The sequence below is a fragment of the Pipistrellus hanaki genome (assembly GCF_964339955.1).
Source record: "Pipistrellus hanaki genome assembly, chromosome: 8".
NCBI lineage: Eukaryota > Metazoa > Chordata > Mammalia > Chiroptera > Vespertilionidae > Pipistrellus > Pipistrellus hanaki.
Window position 1 is genome coordinate 57,710,595 of NC_140510.1, and position 22,653 is coordinate 57,733,247.

Sequence of the window (22,653 nt, forward strand, 5' to 3'; positions counted from 1 at the left end):
GGCTAGCTATATTTTTAAAGGCTTTATCCTATTTCTTATTTTAAAAATCCATGAAGAAAATCAAATATAGAGAGGAGAATCTAGAGGTTAATTTTCAGGTGAAATTTCTGTCATAATATAGACTATGTAAATGGATTAAAAATATATACTCTATCTTCTGAATTAAAAAAATAAGAAATTGATTTTTTATAGTTTCCTGCTCTTGTGTGTGTGTGTGTGTTTAAAGCAGAAAAGCAAGCAAAAGCCAAACATCTATATAGGCAGTCAGCTCTGCAGACACTCTCTCCTGAATTAGGGGGGCCAGGAAGTGTTGTAGGTGGGGGAATGGCACCAGGTGTTAGACTGGTGGGGTCAGACTGGACCTGGGTTCAGAAACCTCAGAATTTGAGTTCTGGCTAAGAGAAAATTCAGAGCCAAGACTCAAACTATAAGAGAACATTTATTTGGAAAATCACAGAGGTGGAAGAAGCAGGTTGTGGAAGAAAAGGGCGGCACTCGCAGTTCTTACACGAACGGGCCTGCAGCTCTTTCCCTACACAAATGCACTCACAGCTCTTACACAAACACACCTGCAGCTCTTACACAAACACACCAGCAGCTCAGAACTGAAGAGGGAATCAAGAGCTTCACAGGCAAAACACAAACAAACAAAACAAAAGTCACAAAAAATCAATAGCAGCAAACAAACAAACAAACAAAACTAAGGTTACAAGTTATAGAGAGAAAGGAAAGGTCCTTGGAGCTTGGGAGTGAGGAGGATAATGGTAACTTGCCAGGGACGAGTAGGAGGGAGAAGGGGAGGGGAAAGGCAAGGGTGTGCTCTTTCTTTTGAGGGAGAGCATGTTGGATTTTGGTCCTAAAGGTCTAAGGGTGGAGATTTTAGGGGAGGTCCCAGGGGAAGATCTCAATAGACTATTCAGCAGTTTTCCTTGTGTGTCCTTTCAGGTTCTAGGTTTCCACTGATTGATTGGCTGGCACCATTATCTAATGCAGCTGGTCCTGAGGTCAGCCATGGGGTCACAGTTCTGGTTTCACTGCTTTTCTGGGTCTGGAGCTGAAATACAACAGAGGCCTAGATGTTATCTCTGGGGAGGAAAAGTCAGGGGATCCAAACCTCATGACCAGTGAGATGCTAGGGGAGAAAAGGTCACCCTAGGGGCAAGGTCCTACCCTACAATTGTCCTTTGGTAGGCACCTGGGGCTTTCCACCCTGGTGACCTTCTATACCTGGCCCATTGTCCTTGCTCTGCTCATGTCTGTCTAACTGCCTACCACACTCCCTAAAGCAAGTTTGTATAAATTTCTTGGACAGCAGCAGAGATTCTGAGTCCTTTGTTTCTTAATATAAAAGTCAATATCTCAAAGGCAGCTTTAGGGTGACAGAATTTTGATCCCGTCAGTGTCAACGTGAATCCTGAACCAGTAGTAGTCAGATTCCCTCATCTGGCTGAGTTAGGGTCTAACTCCACAGTTTGGACTCCTAACCACTGTACCACATGACCTCTAAAGGGGACCAAAGTTTTGCCTTTTGGAATAATGATTTTAAGCTGGCTATTAAGAAACAAAGGCTCATGAAAGAATGTTTGACCTCCCCAATTTCCCACCTAGAGATTCAGAAAGACCTCCTCCAGGAGGGAGATGTTAACGGATTCACCTCAGCCTAATTTGAAGTAAGCACGGTAGATTGGAAGGTGCAAAGCAGGGGCCAGTTAATGAGATTGCCTGCTGTCTCTCATGGTTTCTGGGTTGCCGAGAAAACATTTATCTGCCAAGTATGTCCTGATATTCTTCTACCACCTTTAAACTGCCTCCTTTCTTTGAAATCTCATAACCCCATACCTGCTTTTTATCCTTTGTCCAGAATGTCATATATACCCAAATTTGCCTCACAGTCTTTGGAATTTTCATGCTTATATTAATTTCCCCTGCACACATGCTGGCACCATGCTCTAACCAACTGAGCTAAGCAGCTGCATCCCCTGCACACATATTAACATTTTAATTTTTTCCTGTTAATCTGTCTGTTAATTTAATTATTAGCCCAGCTAGAAGTGTTGCCTGGTAGAAATGAGGCCTCAGGGCGTCAGGAGGAAGGCATTCCAGGGACCTACAGTTATGGGATGCTGTGGTGTGGTGTGGCAAGGTTTAATTTAATAATTAAATTTATTATATAGGATATCTATATCTATATCTATATATCTATATAGCTATATATCTATCACCTATCTTCTATTTACATCTACCTATCTGTCTATCTATCTATCTATCTATCTATCTATCTATCTATCTATTATCTATCTATCTATGTAGACCCATGGCTAATTTGCAAAGGTTTTTAGGCATTCCCAGTTCTGGGAGGTGTGAGGGGTAAAAAAAAGTATTACTTTTCCTCCCACCTGCATCCTGTCATAATCTGGGACACCTTGGGGGATGTCAAAGAGCCAGTTTTGGCCCAATCCCTCAGGCCAGGACAAGGGACCCCACTGGTGCACGAATTCATGCACCAGACCTCTAATAGATATAGGTACAGACACAGGGACAGGTGTAGGTATATAGATAAAGCTGCATTTGTCTTCAGGTCTGAGCGCTGGAAGCTGTCGTGCCCCCAAGGACATGCCAAAGGTTGAACCCTACGCTAGCCATCCTGTCTGTTGACAAATGCATCCTGAGTGGAAGTCCCTTCATTCCTGAATGAACAGGAGAAAAAATAAAAACTCCAGAGTCTCTGCCCTTTGTAGCTTCTGCCTCATAATTGTATGCAAATGATGATGCAGCTAATTAGCATTAGTAATTAGAAAATGCACTGGAGCCACTGATGACCTCTCCCAGAGATGCCATTGGCATACAGATCAGCAGAAAGATTTGTTCACAAATTACTTCCCACCAAGTCTATTAGAATTTAATTTTTGGACCAAATATTTATTTATTTATTTATTTATGCAGCACATGATATTCAGGAATCAATTTATTGCTATCAGGAGATGACTTTCACTGATGAGAACAAAGACATGTTCCTGTCACTCTTAATAGGGTCATTAGCATTTGTCCCTGTGACCACAATTACTGTTCTGGAGCTGCCAATTTGACTCCCTGCAGTGTGATTTGCAAATTTAACCTTTGCACATGAGAGATCTCACAACTCTCCCCAGGAAGGGCCTGAGTGTGTTGCCAGGAAACCCTCTGGTACAGTGACACCCTCCTTTGCCCTGGCCACCTATGGCATCAAGGCAACCTTGACCATGTCCCTGTGGCCACCAGGCCGCTCTGTTCCTGAGCAACCTGCCAAATAGCTCAAGTGTTACAACAGTTCTCCTTTTGCTAATTCATGACCTGCCTTCCTGTGACTCAGGTCCTGGTATTCCAGATCCGGGGCCTTACTGAACAGGACCAGGGGATGCCCGTAGGGTGAAAGGGATGTAACCAAGTCAGAAGCCGGTTGAGTTGTTTGGTACAAGGCTCATCTTCCCTGAACTCATTTCACTGCCTGTAAAGACACTTGTCTAGTCTATATCACAATGTTTTAGAAAATGCGGCGTCTCTCAATTTTACATGAATACATTCTCTTCTAAAAGAGTTGAATTGCATTGCTTTTATCATAATGTTCTTTAAAATATGCAAGTAGAAAGATACAAGATCAGTATGTTTGATGCCTTTGTATACTCTACAACCAAAATAGACAAATTGATTGGGAATCCCTTGGACAAGTTGATCACACAGCTGGTGGACAGTATCCAAGGCAGCAGCAATGACTGGCAGCATGGAGAACCATCTAGAGGTCAGGGGACCCCAACCCAGGACAGGTGTGGCGAGCAGTGGACACCCACACAAGGCTCTAAGAACAGCAGCTGGGTGATGTGAGAGCCACTTCTTCCTACCGTGGACTCAAAGAAAGAGTAATTGGGCCAGAAAACACCATGAAGAGACAGCTGTGCCTGTCAATCAAGCAGGTAGGACTTCAGAGCATAGTTATGACATTCCCATAAAATGGTACTTTTGCACTGCCTGTGTGGCTCGGCAGTTGAGAGTTGACCCAGAAACCAAGAAGTCACAGGTTCAATTCCTGGTCAGGGCACCTGCCTGCTGGGCTGTGGCTCAGTCCCCACTGCGGGGCGGGGGTGGGGTGGGGGGAGGGATAAGAGGCAGCCAATTGATGATGTTCTTCTCTCTCATTGATCTTCTTATCTCTCTGTCTCTCTATCCCTCTCCTGTCCTCTCTCTGCAAATCAATAAAAACATATATCTTTTTAAATGATACTTTGTAATCATTGATGACTGCAGCCCAACTCCCCCTCACTAATTACTCTTATTTTTAAAAAAAGATGACCCTGTCAGTGTGGAAAAGTTGGTTTTGATACTTATGACCAATGTTTTATATAAGGACCTAACTTGATACTATTATCTAAAGCCTTTCTTAAATTATTAGGTTTCATTCTGCCTCCTAACTGAATCCAAAAAGGCTGCCTGCTCTCCTTCCTAGTTCTCACCCAGAGGAGTATGGGTCCTTGGCTTACATTTTCTGAATTGACAAATTAACTATTCAATAAAAGTCCAGGCTTGCAAATAAAAATATATAATCCGTTAAGTTCAAATTTTCTCTCCACAGGCATTTGAATTAATCAGATTTGGTTCAGAAAGTTGCATATATCAAACTAAAGGAAAGAGATGGGGATAGGGTTCATAGGGGGCAGCTTAGACATTTCCTATCTTCCTTTGTTTCTGGCTCAAGCTTTTCTTACTGTGTTGTTGTTGTTGTTGCTATTGTTGTTAGCAGTCTGATGCCATCAACTACATGGTACCAAAGCGGTTCCATACAATGAAGGGTGGACAACGTATTTTCTGCATCCATCACAGCCTGCATTCCATCGCTACACAAGATGAGGTTTCTCCAGCTAGACTCGTTCTTTTTTCCATTTTTCAACTGCCTGGTTTTATCTCTCTTTCTCCAGGGACTCCATAATCTTTTATATGATGCCATAATATCTATAATATCACAGGGACTGATCGCTAAGGAATGTCGACAATCAGATCTGCGAAGTTTGATTTTTTTGTTTTATAACCTATAAATTGTGGATATGTGTTCACTCTCATAAATTAAGGGAGATGTATATCTATCTTTTACTTCATTATATTGGCTCTGTGTATTGTTCGCGCAATTCATTACAGAGTACTATGTCTTCAGCTTTTCATATTGATGTGACAGAAAGTGATTTATATATTTTTAATGTTCAAAATAAGCTTAACCTGGGCACTTTTCCACTTTTATATTTTAGTCAAATATTGGGGTAAACACAGAAGAAGGGTGAGCATGAGAATGGAACAGAATGTGCCACTGTTCATCCTTCGTTGAGGGGCAATGGGCTGGACACGGAGCACCTCATGTCAATCTTTGCAGTGGCTCTATCCAAACACAGAGTGTGTGGGTCAGGCCATCTCTTACACGATCATTTCCCCATTATCTATGGATGGGTGGGGTATGCAAGGAGAAGGAGAAGAGGGAGGAAGTTACAGATAGCTCAGCATCACCCTTTAAATAACATCCCAGTCGACCAAATACCTTCTTTAAAGCACAGGAGGAGGAGAAAACTCTTCTCTCCACTGGACTGTGTGATCTGGCAGCATCTGCTTAGCTTGATTCTGGCCAAAGCCTTAGGATCAAGTGCTGGGAGGTAAAGGGCTGACTGGCCTGGTCAGACCCTCTCTTGGTTCAGCTAAGCATGTTCTAGACCACTCAGAAATTAGGTAAAAATGTGGGCAGCTACTGAGGAACTCATGAGTATGTTATGAATATTACTGAAGGTGCCTAAAGCTCACTGAACCAGTGTCACTGGATTAGCAGAACACAGCAATTCCTGGGTAAACGTAGCAGTTGATGAATGGTTTATTAAACAATTCTTCAATGATACAAGAGGCCAGTGAGTCAAGTCACTTGTAGACATAGGAATAACTTTAGATTCTGGTGTCTTTAGCAGGTCTAAGTGTGACAGATTTAAAATATGTGTGTGTGTGTGTGTGTGTGTGTGTGTGTGTGTATTTCAAAGAGAAGTAAGAGATACTTTTCCTTCTTTCAAAAGGGAATAAAATGATTTATGATTTGAGAGAAATGATAAAAGTTTCAAAGTAAATTGGAAGGAGTTATGCCAAAATTAATTTCTGAAGGATTTTGAAGTAAAAAAAAAAAAAAAAAAAAAAAGCCTTCCCTTGAGAAAGGATGAAATATTTGGGAGGCAAGAGGAGTATGCAAGCATGATGATTGTGGTAATGTGGCTAGCAGATGAAGAGAGAACAGTATGAAATCAGTATATATCACCAATAATTGGATAGTATAAAACTAAATTTTAATTGTAAAGCAACTGTTCCAGAAGAAGGAAAATTTTTCAGAATTATATTAAAATGAAAGAAGCAATTATATAGTGTAAAAAATTAAATGTGTGAGAATTTTACAGATTCATTGCAAAGTCCAATCTCAGAAATTCAATATACCTAGAACTCTCAGATAACTTCTCTGTTGTTGTCTACCTAAATAATCTGGGTTGGTCCTGCCTAGCTGGCTCAGTTGTTTGGAGCATCATCTCATGCACCATAAAAGTTTGTGGTTCTATCCCTGGTTAGGACACATACCTAGGTTACAGATTTGATCCTCAGTTGGGACACATATGAGAGGCAACTCATCGATGTTCCTCACATTGATGTTTCTCTCTCTCTCTCTCTCTCTCTCTCTCTCTCTCTCTCTCTCTCTCTCTCTCTCTCAAAAAGAAAATCATATTATCAGGTGAGGGTTAAAAAAGTAAAAGTAGAAAAAAATATCTTGGCTGTTTTTTATATGGTCTTCAAAGTAAAGTTCCTGGGTTGTCAGCACTATTAGATTTTGGGTTGAACTGATCACTACAATGAGAGCAGAGGGCTCATTTTCAACTCTTAAGTTGCCTAAAAATATATCCTCATACCTCAAGGGGGAACAGAAGCTAGAGGCTCAGAGACCTGACACAGATTTCTACTGAGCAGAAATCATAACCCAATTCATGGAGCCTGAAGGACTCACGGTTTGAGTGCAGAACTTGGCTGCTAAAACTGGGCAGAGGTGAAGGTTTATTAACTGAATTTCCCCGTGAGAATTTTATACTTCAGCTACTTTTATTCAGGTGAGTCAAAGATAGAAATATCAGCTAGAACTCTATGATGGCTCTTATGGTTATCATTGACTCTCTTTTCTGCTTTCTATGAGGTGAAATGTTAAAAATTAACAAATCATTTTATGAAAATATTCTATATTACCCATAACAAATAACTGGATGTTTCTGGCTAAGATGGATTCACAAAGACCATCTTGACTTAAACAACCAGAGGACGGTCACACTGTGTGAAATAGAGTTTTGTAGACCATGGATAACTGAAAGTGCAGGATCCCTGAGAGAAGGGAAATTAGTGCAGTAAGCCCTCAGGTTGCCCCAGTTTATGGACTAGAAGCAGTTTCCAGGCTGCAGGACAGAAAGGGGGTCCCATAGAGAGTCCAATGGTCTCTGTGAGTTGAGGAAGAAGAGATTGAACTTTGGAGGGGCCAACATGGCTAGAATGTTCTGAGTAAAATATAGGAGAAGAAAGAGTGACAAAAAGAGTAAGAATTCTGGAGATTTCCAGAGAAGAAAGAGCTTTCAAAACTTTGGCTGTGTGTTGACCTATGAATATTTGAGAAGTAACTGAGTTCAGGAAAAGGCTCACCAGAAAGCAGTTGGCAGAAGTATTCCCTGAGCTCACATATGGTGGGAAAGAGCTTCTGTTTCATTTGTGACACTTGGCTCACGGGATAAAATCCTTAGAGCATTGCATTAATAGTTGTATCACTGGACCAGTTCTGTGCCCGGGGCTGGCCCTGCTCCATGTAGTCTGGGACTTCCAGGGTCTTGAACCCACACAGGAAAGAATTCAAGATTGAGTAAGAGTCCAAGTGAGAGCAAAGGCAAGTTTTATTCAGGTAGAGACAAAGAGGCTAGGACATGCCACTGTGAAAAAAAATCTGTGATCTCATTACTAAGATCAATTCTTTCTTTCTCCAAATTGTCTGTATAAAAAAGCTTAAACATAAAGAAAGCTAGAAGAATCTATACTAATAAAAGGGTAATATGCTAATTAGACCAGATAGACCTGATGTCCTTCCAGACAAAGCTGCAGTGGCTGTGAAGGCTGAGGAGGGCAGGCGGCCAGCAGTGGCAACAGCAGTGGGGTGATAGGGGTGGTGCCTTCCCTTGATCAGCCCATTCACCTCCCACAGAGGGAGGCCAGACTTCAGCTTAGGCTCGCTCCCTGAAGGGCAACCTTAAGCCATCAGTAGGACATCCTCTGAGGGCTCCTGTACTGTGAGAAGGGGCAGGCTGGGCTGAGGGACCTCCCACCTCCAGTGCACAAATTTTTGTGCACTGGGCCTCTAGTGGTAAAATAAAAACTCATATACCTGATTTCTAGGTTAAATAATACTAACCTTTTATTGTATTGAATTTATTTATTTCAATATCACACACATATTTTTTTATGTAGGTAGTCATGTGTGCCAGAGTTCAGAGGGGCAGATCCACCACCACATGTCTGCATAGCTACATAGCAACATCTGTTTCCATGCATCTGTAAGGCTGTTATCTTTGTTTCTGATGCTGGAGGTTGAAACCCACAGGGCAGCAGCCAGAAGGGAAAATCAATATAAAATGTAGGAGATCAAGACTGGTACCCCACAAGGATGGCTAATCTTCAGAGAGCAACAAAATCTACACTTGGTAGATTTATGTCATTCTCGCCACCACCAACTTCGATGAAGCAGATGTCCTGCAGGAGCTGGAGCTCCCCCTCACAGAGCTAAACACACACCTGGCTCAGGAGCTAGAGAGGAGGGAAGGGGACCCCAGGGGAGGTGGACTGGTGAGAGGCCCAGCTGCTTGCTCCTGCCAACAAGGCGAAAGGTGAGCAAGCTGCTCAGTAGTGATGTGCCGCATCTCTGCCGCCCTCAAAACCTCCCAATAATGTCTTTTGTGGCCGACCCTAACTAGAAATACACAGGAAAGGGAATTCTGGGTAGCATAGCTCAGCATGGCTAAACTGACATATTACAAAGCCACCGTTTCAAATTAAGTTTCAAAAATCTTGCCATTTCACCTCTAAATACTTCAGATTTCATCTCAAGTTTCCACTCTTACGTTGCAGAAGAGCACAGACATCTGAGCAACTTAGAATGGCAAATGCTCAGCTTTCATTGGTGGTACGGGTTTAAGGTTTCAGAAGGCCGATACAGTTTGATTTTACTCTTATTTAATACAATATCTTCTCTTTAAAACACACACACACACACACACACACACACACACACACACACACACACCAACATTATGTTACATTTATCTGGCCTGGGATAGCCTTGATTTTTATTTTTCTCTGACAACCGTAGAATAATAAGATCATCAAAATCATTTTGACAAATATTAAACGTGTTTTCTTCTAGAAAAACTAGTTAGTACAGATTTGCTGGTGAGAAGCCTGCTTCCCAACTAACAGCTTCAGATTTAAACGTTTTAAAACGAGTCTTTTGACAAATGGCTTCTCTCGTTCTCAAGCTGTTTAGACAAAATTTCCATCCTGAATAAAAGGAAACATTCCAAATCTTTCTTCTTGAAGATCTGTCCTGGCGCTACTATGAAATATCTTTCCAGTTTTTGTTTTCTTTTCTTGGCACTCCTTGGGTAGGCATTGCTACACTGAAGGCTAAAACTATTAAAAATTTTATGTATTGTCTGTCATGAGAGTCAGAATATTTGCTCAGCTGTTGAAACTTGAGCTGAACTAGGAGTATTAAAAAGAGACAGGCCCAAAGTAGAGTCACCTGTGCCATGCCCCTGTCACCAAACCTAGACTTAATACCTAACTTTATTTCAGCCGTTCCCAGGAGTGGAATCTCAAACCGGTCAATCTGCAATGACCTGGTCAGCACTCAAGAGGGAATCGGACATCCTCCAAAGGAAGGTGACCTTGCCTGAAATAATCCCTCTTTTCGAATAACTTCTTTGTCTCCCTCCCTCCTAATCATAATAGTTTCATTTTGTTCATCTCCTTGGAGCTCCTTTCTGACTGCTAGATGGGATGCTGCCCAATTCATGAATTATTGAATAAAGCCAATCAGATCTTTAAAATTTAGTCAGTTGAATGTTTTGTCTTTTTTTCTGAAACAGGAGCAGTAGATGAAGAATTTATAACCAAGCACAGCTCCATAGCAACAAGTAAAGCTGATTATAATTGAAAGACATTTACTCAAGATTTTTCTTTTTTAATTCTTAAGAAAAATTTAACATGAAAGAACGACTCAGAATGTTAAGGCAAATGAGCTGGCAACAAGTAGGAACCATTCATGTTAGGTTCAGTCATTCAAAAAGTGGGTGTACAATTTAAGCTTAATAAGAAGTTTTGCTTTGAAAATTCAGACAAAGTCAGCTCCCCGAGGAAGCATGCCGAAGTCCACATGTATGTTTCTAATCTTCTTGCAACCCCAGTGGATTCTCCCCTTGTGACAGCTCTGTCCCTGGTGTTTTGATTTCAACACTAGTCCACAAAAGCTCAATTGGCCCACATGCATCCAAATTATAGCTCTCATCATACTATTTCAATACATCTAGCTGCATTGTTTTTATGGAAAATGAATTCTCATTTCCAAGTTGCAATGCCAAGAACGTATCTTCTCGAGCCAAAGAGCCAGAATAGGTATCGGCAGTAGGCTTAAATTTTACTTAGTAATATACATGTCCCTAAGTTAGCATTTCCCAAAGCACACCTTGGTAAGAATCCCCAAACTGAAAAAGGGGAAGAGGTGAGAAAAAGCCCAATTAAGTAAATGTAGGGAATTGTAAGGAAGGAAAAACTAATTTCCTTCTACGCTTCTGAGTTCTTAGTTGAGACCACTGCAATAAAAGACAGATTAACGGGCAAATGATAAACAGTATGTTTGGGGATGGCATATCCTGCTTCCCTTAGTCATGTGACATGCCCTCTCTTTGTCTTAGGAAACTTCAGTTCAGTCAGTACATGTTCACCATGTTTACAGAAGACAATCTTGATGATACAAACATTAACATTTCATGACATGGACATTCTCCATTCGAGGGACTGCCATATGGGGCAGAAGGCAGGAAGCTTTTATAGAACAGAGAATAAAAAATAAGGAAAATAGCCGAAACCGGTTTGGCTCAGTGAATAGACCGTCAGCCTGCGGATGGAAAGGTCCCAGGTTCGATTCCAGTCAAGGGCATGTACCTTGGTTGTGGGCACATTCCTGGTAGGGAGTGTGCAAGAGGCAGCTGATCGATGATTCTCTCTAATCGATGTTTCTAACTCTCTATCCCGCTCTCTTCCTCCCTGTAAAAAATCAATAAAATATATATATTTAAAATAATAAGGAAAATAAAAGTAGAAAAAAGATTGCCTGGGCCACTTAGTCCACCTTGTTTGGGGTGACAAGAAACAAGGACATCAGCACAGAACCCAGAGTTGGCTCGGCTTTGGGGGACTGGCTGACTGGATGTGCTTCTGGGTAAGCGGAGTGTTGACAGAGCCACAGAAATGACCCGCATTTCCATTAGCTGACGCATCTGGAGCCCGGGTCAGGGCAGGACCATGCAGGGAATGAAGTGAGTCTGGCCCAGGGGCTACCCTGGTGGCCCAGGGGGATGAAAAAGCTCAAGCTGAAAGTCCTTTGGGTATGAAAAGTCCCTCAAGAACCTCCTCCTCCCCCAAATCCACCAACAAACAAGGTGTCTTTATAGAAGAATCCTTGGAATGTTTGCCATCAGAAAAATGCCATCCCAACTCAGTTAAACCCCTTTGTTTTCCCTCCTAACCGTTTTCTGGTTGTGTCTTTTTTTTTTTTTTTTTTTTTTTCCCCGGGAAGAGCTCAGCTCTTTTGGCTTTTCATGGCTCTTTGTGGCTCGGCTCCGAGGCTCCCAGGCTCCGAGGCTAGGCTGGACTCCGGAGGTTAACCTCAGTCTTGAATGAAGTCACGCTGCACATTGACAAGTCACACGCTTTGCTCTTGTGTTGCCAGTGGCAACTTAAAATGAGACTAAAGGGTCTGAGCACCAGAATGGCCTGCAGGGAACAATCACTCATTCCAAACCCCCCCCCTCCCCCACCCCATTCCTTCTGAATTCCATCATGGGCCTGACCAGAGAGCAGCAGCTGCTTCCAACTGGTTTCATTTGAGTGCGCACCAACTTTACATGGAATTATAAAAACATACTTAACAGACGTTCCATAGTGTTCTGATAATCAGGAGCAAAGACCCTTTTATCAAAGGGATTATATTTAGGGCTGTGCAAAATTCAAAAGGATCAGGTCCTTTTAAAAGAGTGCAGAGTCCACTGACCCGGGCCATGGGGAAGCCCAGTGTCCCCAAGATTACCTAAAGGAGAGGATCTTCAGAGAGCACACTTGGCCTTGAAGCTCCTGACTCTGGAGGGAGAGGTGGCCGTGCAGGTCACTCCCACTCACTGAGGCTGGCTCTCTGGGTCCTGCTGGAAGGAGAGGTATTGCTTGTGGGCACCAGCCAGGGAGTTCTGCAAAAGCAGTCTTGGTTCTCAGTCTGAGGTGGCAAAAGGTGGCCTTCTTCAGAGGAAGAGCAAGACCTGGAGCAAACCCAAAGTAAAACAAAACTGGTCACATAATGGAAGCTGAAGAGCATCCAGGGAAGGTCTGCTCACCAGGACGGCAGGCTGATGTCACCTAATGGCCACCAGCAAAGGGAAGATAGAGGGCTCTCTGTAGGTGAGGCTGCCCCCTGAAGCATGCCATTCTGCTCTGTGTTCTGAAAGCGGGTTCACGGGAGGTGGGCCCATAGCCTTGAGCACTGGTGCAGACATGGCTGTTGGAACTCCAGAGGCAGAAAAATGGTCCTTCTCCTGGGGCCACACTGCCAGGAGTATAGGGGCACCCTCTTCCCCGAGGCCCAGGCTTCCTTCTTTAAGACAGTGGTGCCCAGTGATCCCTATGGTTATTGGTAACTGGACTGTGGGCCTTGTAAGTTCTGACCCCCAGATAGCATGTGACCTGGGGGTTGGAGGCCCTGAATTTAAGTCCCATCTCTGGCTGTGACTCAGGTTTGTGGCTGCCTGGATCTCAGACTCCCCAATGGTTCAAAGCAGGGATGGAGACAGGTCACCCGTCTTTCCCTTCCTGCTGGAACATCCTAGGTATCTAAGCTGGCTCTTTGGGCCTATGCCTGTGCTCTTCCCACTATCGTCACTTCTTGTAGCTTCTGGATTCCAAATGTTTTGCTGTGCTCGATGCAGGGGGGATGGGGTAGAGAATATGGTTGCCAGCACATAGCCGGTGGTAGTGCCACCCAAAAGACTGTTGGGTGGAAATGTCATCTTTCTTTGTGATGTGTGTGGGTGCTATCACTTCTCAAGGAAGAGGAGAAGCAGAAAGGTGCTAAGAAAAAGAAGGTAAAGATTCTCTTCTATGCATTTTATGCTATTTAGTGTGTGTCCATGTGTGTTTATGCACTGTTTGTACGTGTGTGTGCATGTGCCTATGTATTGTATACATGTGTGCTGCGTGTGTTTATACATCGCATGTATGTGTATATGTGCATATTGCTGTGTTCCTCTCTTAGAATCAAACAGTATTATTCAACAGTAATTGGCCAAACTAATAATAAGTCCCCTATTTGATTATATTAATCAATTTCTTTCTAGACTAAATTATTAAAGTCATTTTTAGATTACAGGTCAGAATTATATAGACATCATATAGACATGCTTATGGTAGGTCACAGTCTCTTATAAACATACCAATGAGACATGATAGCTGGCTGAATAATGATTCTATGATTTATTTTATCAGCTCTAATTATAGCTTTGTGTTCAAGATAGCAGTTCATGTAAAAATCAGATGTTTTACTTGACTTAATAAACATGTTAAGCTCCTGGTACAATTGCATTGGTTTAATGTGATCAGGATTTTGACGTTGTTATTTTGGCCAAGCATTCATTTTCAGTCCCATCTCTGACTGGTGTGCATAAGAAGGCTGATGTGATTCAGACAAGTTTGTCCCAGTACTTAGATATGAACGTACAAAGGCCTTGAAATGGGCCAATTAAACATTAGAGGGGGACAGAATCATGGAAATGTGAGAGCTCATTCAGCCCATTGCTCTCACTGTCCAGATTATGTCACCAAGGTTAAGGGATTCAAACATTCCCAAGTCAAAATCGTTAGATGTTAGCAGACTACAAGCTGAACCACAGATCCTTTACCTCCTGGTATATAGAATTTTCAGCAATTTTTTCAATTCTGACTTCTTCAGAACAAAATGCCAAAAACTTATATGACAGTTATGCTATTAAGTATTGAAGATGGAGGAAGAAGCTGACTCAAGACATGTTTGATTTAAGGACAACTTGCTATATTTCAGGGCTTGCTTATAGAGTAGAGACCAATAAAAGCAAAAGCACGAAGAAACACATTTTTAATACACACCTAGCACCAAATTGAAGGACATGAGCTAATTGTGACTGAAATATATCAGACGGGTAACCCAGACAGGCTAAGTACTGGGTTATGCCTTGTTCTCGAAAGGCTACTTTCCATGCTCACAGACCAGCATCTGTAAGAATTGTTATAGAAATGAGTCACAGGGTTATTACATGTCTTGTACCAACCAGCGTAAAATAATAGTTACAGAAATTACAGGTTTTGAGCAATAGACTTCAGGCAGGGAAGATACAGGCAGAGCGGAGGGTGTAGCCTTCAACCCAACAGTTCCACCACTGGGAAATCTTCCTAAGGAAATTACCAGGTATTCAAAATGTACGTTCAAGTGCATTTAATTCCTTATTATTTAGTTAGTTCAATTTTCAGATATTAAACATTTTACAATAGAGTGTTGATTTGGCTTCCTTATACTACAGAATAGTGTGTTATCATTAAAAAATAATTGCCACGATGTCTAATAACATGGGGAAATGTTTATAATATAATTAGTGTGTTCGTTTTCTAGGGCTGTCAGAACAAATCACCACAACTGAGTGACTTAAAACCACAAAAATGTTATTCTCTCACACTTGTGGAGGCTGGAAGTCTGGAATTAAGGTGTCAGCCATGGTCTGCAGGGCCAGCTCCTACTCAAGGCTTAAGGGGGAACCCTTCTTTGCCTGTTCCAGCCACTAGAGGCTCCAGGTGTCCATTGGCTTGGGACTGCATGAGTCCCACCTGTGCCTTCTACACATTGCTTTCTCCTCTGTGTATCCCTATGCCTTCCTCTCTTTTTATAAGGACACCTGTCACTGGATTTAGGATCCACCCTAAATTCAAGAATCCTTTTTTGAGATCCTCAGATGAATTATAACAGCAAAGACCCTTTTACCAAATATGATCACATTCATGGATTCTGGAAGGACATGCCTTTTTTGGAGGGGCGGGGGGAGGGAGAGATACAATTCAATCTACTACAATGAGCCAGAAATGTTTCCATAAAGACTTTGTACAGTCCCACCTCAACAATGTAAAACCATATGTAAATTCATACCACATGTAATAGGATGTTAGGATGGAACTTGGAAAACAAAATGAGTGGGAAAAGACTCCACCAGTACCCTCCTCCCCCACCCATATGCAGAACTTCAAAGGGAATGAAGGGGAGCTCATGTCCCAGCACACGGACCTCTTAGCAAGGCCAGCTTTGCAAAGGGATCAACAGAGGAGCAGTCTCCTCCTCTGAGGAGACTGTGAAGAGTCTCTTTGCAGAGAGTGGTTGGCTGCTGTGCAAACCCACCCATGGGGAGAGGAGAGGGCATGCTAGTGCCAACCCATAGCTCAGAGGGGTCCAAGTGCAGTCGGGTGACACCAAAGATTGGTGCCTGATCCACAACTGAGAATGAAAAAATGGGCTCCAACTGCCAATAGGAAATGGAGAGGACAAGAGCTGATCAAAGACTTTGGAGGCAAGCCCAGGGATGGCTGCCTTTGGGGGACCTCCAGGGTTTATCAGGGCACAGGGTACGTGGTTGTTTTCTGGGACCAGATGTGAGTGAATGGGGGAAGTCAGTGCATTCATGTCCCGGGCTGCCATAGGGAAGTCCCACATGCTGGGTGACTTAGAACTGCAGAGGTTCTGCAGGGTTGGTTCCTCTGGAGACTCTGAAGGAGAAACCCATCCAGGCCTTGCTCCTGGCTCTTGTTTGCTCCAGCAATCCTTGGCTTTCCTTGGCTTGTAGACGCATCACACCAATCTCTGTCTGTACCTGCATTGTCCCTCGAATTTATTCCCTCTGTCTCTGTGTCTCTGTTTTCTTATTAAGGACATTTTCTTAGAAGGCCCACGGTAATCTAGTATGAACTCCTCTTAACTAATTATATCTGCAAAGACCCTATGGCCAAATAAAGTTACATTCTGATATTCTGGGAAGACATAAATTTTGAGGGGCACTATTCAACCCAGGGCAGCTGGCAAGGGGCATCTTGAGTCAATCTAGTGTGGCTGCATGGAGGGGTGAGAAGACCCATAGAGGGGAGGGTGGGGGTGATGCAGGAATACCTGGGACTGAGTGGGGAGTCCAGGGCCCATGTGACATGTTGCTGTGTCTGTTTAAGCCAGGGCCAAAGCAACCCCTGGAGAGAGAGGAGAGGGCATTTCTACAGAAACCTGAGTGGAAGAACAAGCCTTCCTATGTGGGGCCCCAGGATGCAGAGCTACCCAGCCTCCAAAGAACTTTGCAGTTATGCTATTAAGTATTGATATTAATATTTATACTGTCCTCCCACCACACCTTGCAGAGTGAGGGGGAGGACAGACCATGTCCCTTCCTCACTGTAGGCTAACTCAAGATGTGTCTGAGATGAAAGAGAAGACAGTGACCCCCGCCTTAGAGTTTTGACTATATCATAGGACATGTACTAATATGTATTTATTAGTATGTAATATGCATATATACCTTACAACATGGTGTTATTCTAATTAAAGACCTGAGTCTGTTTTAGGATTAAAATTAACCACAGAGTTTTTTATTATCTGACAGTGATCAGAATAGAAGGTGGGGGCCGGCAGCATCTCATTCTTGGTCAGAAGCACATCTTCATGATCAATTTTAAAGGGAACTCAAGAGACAAATATAGGTGGTGGGAATTTGGGTGAATTTTATTTATTTTTTAAATGCAATGTTTTCTTTTACTATGCAATGCATTATCTTTAAATGTGGGTAGAGCTAACTTGTAGAGTTGAAAATGGAATGTCGCTAATCCAATTCATCGCTTGAATGTGAAGCAGTGATCACATGCACCCTCAGAGGCCCTTAGGAGGAGACCTAAGAGAGAACGCACTATTGCAAAGCAGGGAACAAAGAAGAAAAGGTGGAGAGAGCGGGCAGCCTTCAGCAGTTGCTCTACCTTCGAAGCAGTAGCTACAGCCATGTTACTTCTGCCCAGAGAAAAGTACACATTTCCTTGTGTCACTGTGACCTAGTTACAGTGACCTGGAGAAAGCACCAAGCCTGCTCTCCTACCTGCTCTCCGAGCCCTGAGGCAGCTGGGTGCCCAGGCAGCTGCTGTCTTTTTCCCTTCCCCCTCGACCTCTCAGGTCAGAGAAAATAAGGCTCAGATGTCTTCTGTGCTGGTTCATTTTGTTGTTTTTTGAGCTGGTTTTGTTTGGCTTTCAGGGGATGCCAGCTTTCTGTTGAATGATAGCCAGGGCAGTATCTATTTGGATATGAAAAGAAAGAATGCCAATGTCATGGGCAAAGGAAAACTTGGAAGGAACTCCAGCATTGCATCTGATTTCATAAGCTTGGTCCAGGGAAGAAGAAAATGGATGAGAAACCCGATGAATGTTTAATAGGGCCCTTCAGGGTAAAACAGATCCCCAACCCTCATGGAGTCCCCATGGCAGATTCAGAGAACCAAACTCATGAAGTCACCTTCATGCACACATATGAGAGAGCAGGTGGGCTGCTGCAGGGCTGGCAGTGGTTTTATAAGAATCACACATGACATTGGATGGCCAGAGTGACCCATCAAGCCAAAGGTTTTGCTATCATACTCTTTGAGAGAATTTCAGACCCATTGGTTAACTTTCTAAAGATTTAATTATTATAATTTTCTTTTAGGGACAGGAGGGCAGATGTCAGAGATATAAGCCCTCTTCCCATAAAACAGAGCTCTTCACACAGGATGGTTGAACAGGATGAAAAATCCCCAGCTTGACTTCCATGGGTTGCTGAAGACAATGTATCAGAGCCCAGGAAAGGAGGTGACAGGAGTTGAGGAAAGAAAACGAAGCAAGAAGGAAAGAGGCAATCCAGAAACTCAGAGTGTATCTGTCTGAGCTTCATTTTTGAAAGGCCACAAGTTGGCACCTGCAGCGCAGGACATTCTGTAGGATGATTCTTCCTTTGCCCTGCCCCGCTACCTCTGAGCTGCCAACGCCCCCATGGTCACAGAACAAATCAGACCACGTGTTGTGAAATGTGTAGAAAATTGACCATATGATGAAAACTAAGTCTCTTGCTGCAACCCAGAAAGGAAAATAAAGCATAACAGAACACCCTAGGAAGGTGCCCCAAAGGTGCAAAGATCACAGGTACATGTTGTGGCTGAAGTAGCCCCAAAGTGAGACCTTGCCTAGTACTTGGCGAGGAAGGAACACCACACATTGGCCACAAGCCATGCCACAACGAGACGTTGTAAGAATGGGAAATAAGGAAGAACATTAAATATTTGAACTCTGGGCAATTTTTAATCGAAGCTATGAAGGGACAAGGTGTGCGCTGGTTCCCAGAGGCGGAGCCCAGTAATATAACATCGTTATGCTTATTGACACTGCTGAGGATTCCTACGTCAAATGCCACTCGAGACAGGTTGGCTCTGGTCACACCTGCCTCTGAGGAGAGGCCAAAATTGTTCTGCATAAAAATGTCTGGCACTCCAACATTTTTATGGAAAGGTGTACAGATGCTTGTCTCATAGGGGATTTCTATAGAGGCGGCAGTTGGGAGGACAGGTGTTCACTGTTCAAAGGAAAGCCATGAGGTCTCCTTTTTTTTTTTTTACATTGTAATGATTTTTTAAATTTAAATTTTATTGGGGTGACATTGGTCAACATGAACATATAGGTTTCATGTGTGGATTCCTAAGTTACAAAATCTGTATATAGCACCATCTTAAGAATAGAGCTACAATGCGACCCAAAATTTCCTCTCCAGGGTGTATACACGAAAAACTCTAAATCATTTATACACAAAGATATATGCATCCCTATGTTCATTGCAGCATTTTTTATAGTGGCAAAGACATGGAAACTGACAAAGTGCCCTGTGATAAAGGGCTGGATAAAGAAGATGTGGTACAAATACATAATTAAATACTACTCAACCATAAAAGAGGTCTCCTTTTTTAACAGCAAATTGCTCACCTGAATTCTGGCCTGAAGGAATCAGATCATGTTTGTTCTTAGAACAGATGTTGCTGAGCCCAGAGAGGGTGTGGGTTCTGTACCCTCAGTGTGCCTTGTTTATAAGGTCTTCTTTGGTGCCAATCTTCCATGAGTCCATGTCTACATAGTGTTTCTCTTTCTGCTGACCTGCTCACTCCCAGGGGAGCGCAGTGCTGGGAGCAGGCAGGGGCTGAGCTAGGGCAGGTGACTGTGCTTGGGGATGTCATGGGCTCACATAATCCACAGAACAAACACAGCTCCTTGGCCAGATACATGGCCCAGCATTGGGAGTTGGTGGGCAGGGGAGATGCAAGATATCTTGGGTTTCACATCATTGATCCCCACATCAGACAAAGTCAGCACACAAATCAATGGCAGATCATGCTCACTCATGAAGGTTGCTATCCACAGCCTACATGATACAGTGATAACTAGTGGCAGCCTATTGACCCAGTAGGGATGTTACAGAAATGCAAAGGTGGTTCAATATAGGCAGTAGATTAACATAAGTCACCATATTTTTATCAAAGAAGACAAATGTGAAAAATTCAAAACAAGGTTCAAAAAATGTTTTGATAAAATTCAATATACACTTAAGCTTTAAACTCTTAACAATGAAAGCATAAATAAAACCTTAATATGATTAAAAATATAGACACCAAACCAGAAGCTAACATTGTGCTTACATTAAAATGCTTAGATTCTGTCTAAGTGAGAAATAAAACCAGGATGCTTATTATTGTACTGTCCTATAACCCTGTGGGAATACATTAAAAGAATATAAAAAAGACATTGACATTCAAAAAATAAATGAAGAGGAGGCAAAATTAATATCACTTGTAGAAGTTACAGTTATACATTAAACACTCTAGAGTATCAACTGAAGACCTATTAAAAATAATATAAGATTTCAGTAGGAAGACAGGCCAAAAGCTTTATATAGATTAGTCAGTTTTATATCATAAGATATAATGACAAAAAATCTCATTTATAATCACTACAAAAAGAATAATACCAATAAATAAATTATAAAATGAAATATGCCAAATGTGCCTGTGTGCACAGACACACACACACACACACACACACACACACACACACAAACACTTCAATTCTATTAAGGGACAAAAAAATTTCAGTAAATGGAGGATTCAAGATGGCTGCTCGGGTAGACACCTAACCACAGCAGCTCACAACAATTTCAATGGAATACAACTAAAATGTAGAGTGGACATTGCCCAGAGATACAGGTAGTTGACTGACTGAAAATTCTACAACAAGAAGGAAAGAGAAAACCAGAAGGAAAATCAGAGGAGCTGAAAAAAAGCCTAAGGTACGGAGACATGCTGCGCGCCCGCACGTACGCGCGCGCGGAGAGGTCGCAGCCGGAGAGGAGGAGAGGGCTGGGTGCTGCCTGGCGTTCCCTAGCAGGAAGGAAATAGAACCCCCAGCCTGGGCTGAACCCCCGAACCGGCAGCGCTGAGCCCCAGTTATGGGCCAGACCCTGGGGACCCAGGCTCCGGCAGGGGGAGACGGGGCTGTGAGGCGGAATCCCGGGGGACAGCGAAAGGCGGGGCCCCCGGAGTCGCGCGCACATTTTGCGCAGAGGACTGAAGGTTGACTCTGATGCTGGATTACCCTAGCCGGAAGAAACAAAGCCTCCGGTGGCGCTGAGCCTCAGTCCGAACCGCCCCGAACTCCAGGTCTGGGCCAGTCCCTGGGGTCCCAGGCTCGGGCAGGGGGAGACGGGGCTGTGAGGTGGAGTCCTGGGAAAGCGGCGAATGGCCGAGCCCCCGGAGTCGTGCACACTGCGCGCAGAGGACAGTCTGTTGACTCTGATCCTGGACTCCCCTAGCGGGAGGGAGAAAGAAAGCTCCAGACTACAGGAACGCCACGAGGAGCAGGAGCCCCTGCCGGACACCAGCCAGCTGGGTGCCGGCAGGGAGCCGGGCGACGGAGCCCCCGGGGGGTGGGGGTGCCCCTGAGCCTTCGACCACTGAGCACGGGCAACAGAGCCAAGGACGGAGGCTGCTTCCTGGGCGGCGCCGACCCCGGCAACAGGCTGAAGCAGCGCAGGAGCCCGTGGAGAACAAAGGGGTGCCACAGGCCAACCTGCTGAGCTCCCAGGACAAGGAGTAATAAACCAAAGAAGTTCTCAATATGAAGAAATCAAGTGAAAGCAAATGATTGTAAAATTACTTAAGAAAGAATACAAAGAAGATCTTGAAAAATCAAAGACTAAGTCAGAACTCAACTCACCAGCCAACATTGCAACATAAATGCGTTTTTTTTTTAAAAAAGAAAAAAAAGAAAAAGGGACAGAATGTTGGAACAGCGGCGACCAGGCCTAGAGTGGCCAGGCACAAGGCAGTGGCAGCCGGGCCCAGAGCAGCAGTGGCCAGGCCCCAGAGCAGCAGCAGCCAGAACCAGAGCATCAATGGCCAGCGCTGGAGCAGCCAGACCTGGGGCAGTGGCAGCCAGGCCTGAGGCAGAGGTGGCCAAGCCCAGGGTGACCAGTCCAGGAACACCTAGACCCGGAGCAGCCAGGCCCAGAACAGCAGTAGCCAAGCCCAGAGCATCCAGCCCGGGAGCGGCCAGGCTTGGAGCGGCCGGGCCCGGGGAAGCCGGGCCCAGAGCAGCCGGGTCTGGTGCTGCCAAGCCCGGAGCAGCAGCTGCCAGGCTGGGAACGGCCAGGCCCAGAGCAGCAGTTGCCAGGCTGGGAGCGGCCAGGCCTGAAGCAGCCGGGTCTGGTGCGGCCAGGCCCGGAGAAGCGGCTGCCAGGCTGGGAGCGTCCAGGCCTGGAGCAGTGGCTGCCAGGCTGGGAGCGGCCAGGCCCGGAGTAGCCAGGTCTGGTGCGGCCAGGCCCGGAGAAGTGGCTGCCAGGCTGGGAGCGTCCAGGCCTGGAGCAGCCGGGTCTGGTACGGCCAGGCCCGGAGCAGCGGCTGACAGGCTGGGAGCGGCCAGGCCCGGAGCGGCCAGGCCCGGAGCAACTGGGCCCAGAGCAGTCGGGTCGGGTGCGGCCAGGCCTGTAGCAGCAACAGCCAAGTCCAGAGCAGCTAGGTTGGGAGCGGCAGTGACCAGACCCGGAGCAGCTGGTTGTGGAACGAACCAGAGCAACAGAGGCCAGGCCCGGAGCATCTCGCTCCTCGCCTGCCCCTGCCCTACGGCTGCCTCTCAGACATGGCTGGAAACTTTTGCGGGAACTT